The sequence below is a fragment of the Eucyclogobius newberryi genome, unplaced genomic scaffold (genome assembly GCF_026437365.1).
Source record: "Eucyclogobius newberryi isolate DKJ021-1_F unplaced genomic scaffold, fEucNew1.0.hap1 SCAF_28, whole genome shotgun sequence".
Taxonomy (NCBI): Eukaryota; Metazoa; Chordata; class Actinopteri; order Gobiiformes; family Gobiidae; genus Eucyclogobius; species Eucyclogobius newberryi.
In genome coordinates, this window is record NW_027315923.1 from 389,001 (window position 1) to 395,000 (window position 6,000).

The window sequence follows — 6,000 nt, forward strand, 5'->3', positions numbered from 1 at the left end:
GAGCGTGACCCTTCTGTATTCTAGAGGAGACCTTACAGGGCTGAAGAGCGTGACCCTTCTGTATTCTAGAGGAGACCTTACAGGGCTGGGGAGCGTGACCCTTCTGTATACTAGAGGAGACCTTACAGGGCTGAAGAGCGTGACCCTTCTGTATTCTAGAGGAGACCTTACAGGGCTGAAGAGCGTGACCCTTCTGTATTCTAGAGGAGACCTTACAGGGCTGGGGAGCGTGACCCTTCTGTATTCTAGAGGAGACCTTACAGGGCTCAAGAGCGTGACCCTTCTGTATTCTAGAGGAGACCTTACAGGGCTGAAGAGCGTGACCCTTCTGTATTCTAGAGGAGACCTTACAGGGCTGAAGAGCGTGACCCTTCTGTATTCTAGAGGAGACCTTACAGGGCTGAAGAGCGTGACCCTTCTGTATTCTAGAGGAGACCTTACAGGGCTGAAGAGCGTGACCCTTCTGTATTCTAGAGGAGACCTTACAGGGCTGAAGAGCGTGACCCTTTTGTATTCTAGAGGAGACCTTACAGGGCTGGAGAGCGTGACCCTTCTGTATACTAGAGGAGACCTTACAGGGCTGAAGAGCGTGACCCTTCTGTATTCTAGAGGAGACCTTACAGGGCTGATGAGCGTGACCCTTCTGTATTCTAGAGGAGACCTTACAGGGCTGGGGAGCGTGACACTTCTGTATTCTAGAGGAGACCTTACAGGGCTCAAGAGCGTGACTCTTCTGTATTCTAGAGGAGACCTTACAGGGCTGAAGAGCGTGACCCTTCTGTATTCTAGAGGAGACCTTACAGGGCTGAAGAGCGTGACCCTTCTGTATTCTAGAGGAGACCTTACAGGGCTGGGGAGCGTGACCCTTCTGTATTCTAGAGGAGACCTTACCAGGCTGAGGAGCGTGACCCTTCTGTATTCTAGAGGAGACCTTACCAGGCTGAGGAGCGTAACCTTTCTGTATTCTAGAGGAGACCTTACAGGGCTGAAGAGCTTGACCCTTCTGTATTCTAAAGGAGACCTTACAGGGCTGAAGAGCGTGACCCTTCTGTATTCTAGAGGAGACCTTACAGGGCTGAAGAGCGTGACCCTTTTGTATTCTAGAGGAGACCTTACAGGGCTGGAGAGCGTGACCCTTCTGTATACTAGAGGAGACCTTACAGGGCTGAAGAGCGTGACCCTTCTGTATTCTAGAGGAGACCTTACAGGGCTGAAGAGCGTGACCCTTCTGTATTCTAGAGGAGACCTTACAGGGCTGGGGAGCGTGACCCTTCTGTATTCTAGAGGAGACCTTACAGGGCTCAAGAGCGTGACCCTTCTGTATTCTAGAGGAGACCTTACAGGGCTGAAGAGCGTGACCCTTCTGTATTCTAGAGGAGACCTTACAGGGCTTAAGAGCGTGACCCTTCTGTATTCTAGAGGAGACCTTACAGGGCTGAAGAGCGTGACCCTTTTGTATTCTAGAGGGGACCTTACAGGGCTGGAGAGCGTGACCCTTCTGTATACTAGAGGAGACCTTACAGGGCTGAAGAGCGTGACCCTTCTGTATTCTAGAGGAGACCTTACAGGGCTGAAGAGCGTGACCCTTCTGTATTCTAGAGGAGACCTTACAGGGCTGGGGAGCGTGACCCTTCTGTATTCTAGAGGAGACCTTACAGGGCTCAAGAGCGTGACCCTTCTGTATTCTAGAGGAGACCTTACAGAGCTGAAGAGCGTGACCCTTCTGTATTCTAGAGGAGACCTTATAGGGCTGAAGAGTGTGACCCTACTGTATTCTAGAGGAGACCTTACAGGGCTGAAGAGCGTGACCCTTCTGTATACTAGAGGAGACCTTACCAGGCTGAGGAGCGTGACCCTTCTGTATTCTAAAGGAGACCTTACCAGGCTGAAGAGCGTGACCCTTCTGTATTCTAGAGGAGACCTTACAGGGCTGAAGAGCGTGACCCCTCTTTATTCTAGAGGAGACCTTACCAGGCTGAGGAGCGTGACTCTTCTGTATTCTAGAGGAGACCTTACCAGGCTGAAGAGCGTGACCCCTCTTTATTCTAGAGGAGACCTTACCAGGCTGAGGAGCGTGACTCTTCTGTATTCTAGAGGAGACCTTACCAGGCTGAAGAGCGTGACCCCTCTTTATTCTAGAGGAGACCTTACCAGGCTGAGGAGCGTGACCCCTCTGTATTCTAGAGGAGACCTTACCAGGCTGAAGAGCTTGACCCCTCTGTATTCTAGAGGAGACCTTACCAGGCTGAGGAACTTGACCCCTCTTTATTCTAGAGGAGACCTTACCAGGCTGAGGAGCGTGACTCTTCTGTATTCTAGAGGAGACCTTACCAGGCTGAAGAGCGTGACCCTTCTGTATTCTAGAGGAGACCTTACAGGGCTGAAGAGCGTGACCCTTCTGTATTCTAAAGGAGACCTTACCAGGCTGAGGAGCTTGACCCCTCTTTATTCTAGAGGAGACCTTACCAGGCTGAGGAGCGTGACTCTTCTGTATACTAGAGGAGACCTTACAGGGCTGAAGAGCGTGACCCTTCTGTATTCTAGAGGAGACCTTACCAGGCTGAGGAGCGTGACCCTTCTGTATTCTAGAGGAGACCTTACAGGGCTGAAGAGCTTGACCCTTCTGTATTCTAAAGGAGACCTTACAGGGCTGAAGAGCGTGACCCTTCTGTATTCTAGAGGAGACCTTACAGGGCTGAAGAGCGTGACCCTACTGTATTCTAGAGGAGACCTTACAGGGCTGAAGAGCGTGACCCTTCTGTATACTAGAGGAGACCTTACCAGGCTGAGGAGCGTGACCCTTCTGTATTCTAAAGGAGACCTTACCAGGCTGAAGAGCGTGACCCTTCTGTATTCTAGAGGAGACCTTGCAGGGCTGAAGAGCGTGACCCTTCAATATTCTAAAGGAGACCTTACCAGGCTGAGGAGCTTGACCCCTCTTTATTCTAGAGGAGACCTTACCAGGCTGAGGAGCGTGACTCTTCTGTATTCTAGAGGAGACCTTACCAGGCTGAGGAGCGTGACCCTTCTGTATTCTAGAGGAGACCTTACCAGGCTGAGGAGCGTGACCCTTCTGTATTCTAGAGGAGACCTTACCAGGCTGAAGAGCGTGACCCTTCTGTATTCTAGAGGAGACCTTACAGGGCTGAAGAGCGTGACCCTTCTGTATTCTAGAGGAGACCTTACCAGGCTGAGGAGCGTGACCCTTCTGTATTCTAGAGGAGACCTTACAGGGCTGAAGAGCTTGACCCTTCTGTATTCTAAAGGAGACCTTACAGGGCTGAAGAGCGTGACCCTTCTGTATTCTAGAGGAGACCTTACAGGGCTGAAGAGCGTGACCCTACTGTATTCTAGAGGAGACCTTACAGGGCTGAAGAGCGTGACCCTTCTGTATACTAGAGGAGACCTTACCAGGCTGAGGAGCGTGACCCTTCTGTATTCTAAAGGAGACCTTACCAGGCTGAATAGCGTGACCCTTCTGTATTCTAGAGGAGACCTTGCAGGGCTGAAGAGCGTGACCCTTCAATATTCTAAAGGAGACCTTACCAGGCTGAGGAGCTTGACCCCTCTTTATTCTAGAGGAGACCTTACCAGGCTGAGGAGCGTGACTCTTCTGTATTCTAGAGGAGACCTTACCAGGCTGAGGAGCGTGACCCTTCTGTATTCTAGAGGAGACCTTACCAGGCTGAGGAGCGTGACCCTTCTGTATTCTAGAGGAGACCTTACCAGGCTGAGGAGCGTGACCCTTCTGTATTCTAGAGGAGACCTTACAGGGCTGAAGAGCTTGACCCTTCTGTATTCTAAAGGAGACCTTACAGGGCTGAAGAGCGTGACCCTTCTGTATTCTAGAGGAGACCTTACCAGGCTGAAGAGCGTGACCCCTCTTTATTCTAGAGGAGACCTTACCAGGCTGAGGAGCGTGACTCTTCTGTATTCTAGAGGAGACCTTACCAGGCTGAAGAGCGTGACCCCTCTTTATTCTAGAGGAGACCTTACCAGGCTGAGGAGCGTGACCCCTCTGTATTCTAGAGGAGACCTTACCAGGCTGAAGAGCTTGACCCCTCTGTATTCTAGAGGAGACCTTACCAGGCTGAGGAACTTGACCCCTCTTTATTCTAGAGGAGACCTTACCAGGCTGAGGAGCGTGACTCTTCTGTATTCTAGAGGAGACCTTACCAGGCTGAAGAGCGTGACCCTTCTGTATTCTAGAGGAGACCTTACAGGGCTGAAGAGCGTGACCCTTCTGTATTCTAAAGGAGACCTTACCAGGCTGAGGAGCTTGACCCCTCTTTATTCTAGAGGAGACCTTACCAGGCTGAGGAGCGTGACTCTTCTGTATACTAGAGGAGACCTTACAGGGCTGAAGAGCGTGACCCTTCTGTATTCTAGAGGAGACCTTACCAGGCTGAGGAGCGTGACCCTTCTGTATTCTAGAGGAGACCTTACAGGGCTGAAGAGCTTGACCCTTCTGTATTCTAAAGGAGACCTTACAGGGCTGAAGAGCGTGACCCTTCTGTATTCTAGAGGAGACCTTACAGGGCTGAAGAGCGTGACCCTACTGTATTCTAGAGGAGACCTTACAGGGCTGAAGAGCGTGACCCTTCTGTATACTAGAGGAGACCTTACCAGGCTGAGGAGCGTGACCCTTCTGTATTCTAAAGGAGACCTTACCAGGCTGAAGAGCGTGACCCTTCTGTATTCTAGAGGAGACCTTGCAGGGCTGAAGAGCGTGACCCTTCAATATTCTAAAGGAGACCTTACCAGGCTGAGGAGCTTGACCCCTCTTTATTCTAGAGGAGACCTTACCAGGCTGAGGAGCGTGACTCTTCTGTATTCTAGAGGAGACCTTACCAGGCTGAGGAGCGTGACCCTTCTGTATTCTAGAGGAGACCTTACCAGGCTGAGGAGCGTGACCCTTCTGTATTCTAGAGGAGACCTTACCAGGCTGAGGAGCGTGACCCTTCTGTATTCTAGAGGAGACCTTACAGGGCTGAAGAGCTTGACCCTTCTGTATTCTAAAGGAGACCTTACAGGGCTTAAGAGCGTGACCCTTCTGTATTCTAGAGGAGACCTTACAGGGCTGAAGAGCGTGACCCTACTGTATTCTAGAGGAGACCTTACAGGGCTGAAGAGCGTGACCCTTCTGTATACTAGAGGAGACCTTACCAGGCTGAGGAGCGTGACCCTTCTGTATTCTAAAGGAGACCTTACCAGGCTGAAGAGCGTGACCCTTCTGTATTCTAGAGGAGACCTTACAGGGCTGAAGAGCGTGACCCCTCTTTATTCTAAAGGAGACCTTACCAGGTTGAGGAGCGTGACTCTTCTGTATTCTAGAGGAGACCTTACCAGGCTGAGGAGCGTGACTCTCCTGTATTCAAGAGGAGACCTTACCAGGCTGAGGAGCGTGACCCCTCTGTATTCTAGAGGAGACCTTACCAGGCTGAGGAGCGTGACCCTTCTGTATTCTAGAGGAGACCTTACAGGGCTGAAGAGCTTGACCCTTCTGTATTCTAAAGGAGACCTTACAGGGCTGAAGAGCGTGACCCTTCTGTATTCTAGAGGAGACCTTACAGGGCTGAAGAGCGTGACCCTACTGTATTCTAAAGGAGACCTTACCAGGCTGAAGAGCGTGACCCTTCTGTATTCTAGAGGAGACCTTGCAGGGCTGAAGAGCGTGACCCTTCAATATTCTAGAGGAGACCTTACCAGGCTGAGGAGCGTGACTCTCCTGTATTCAAGAGGAGACCTTACCAGGCTGAGGAGCGTGACCCCTCTGTATTCTAGAGGAGACCTTACCAGGCTGAGGAGCGTGACCCTTCTGTATTCTAGAGGAGACCTTACCAGGCTGAGGAGCGTGACCCTTCTGTATTCTAGAGGAGACCTTACCAGGCTGAGGAGCGTGACCCTTCTGTATTCTAGAGGAGACCTTACAGGGCTGAAGAGCTTGACCCTTCTGTATTCTAAAGGAGACCTTACAGGGATGAAGAGCGTGACCCTTCT

The 6,000-nt window shown here is 51.2% G+C and overlaps 1 protein-coding gene across 1 annotated transcript in view; it reads right to left on the reverse strand.

Moving 5' to 3' along the window:
• The window catches only part of cytl1 (cytokine like 1), a 107,263-nt gene that overhangs the window by 74,049 nt on the left and 27,214 nt on the right, over nucleotides 1-6,000 (reverse strand). The gene's annotated exons all lie outside the window — the stretch shown is intronic.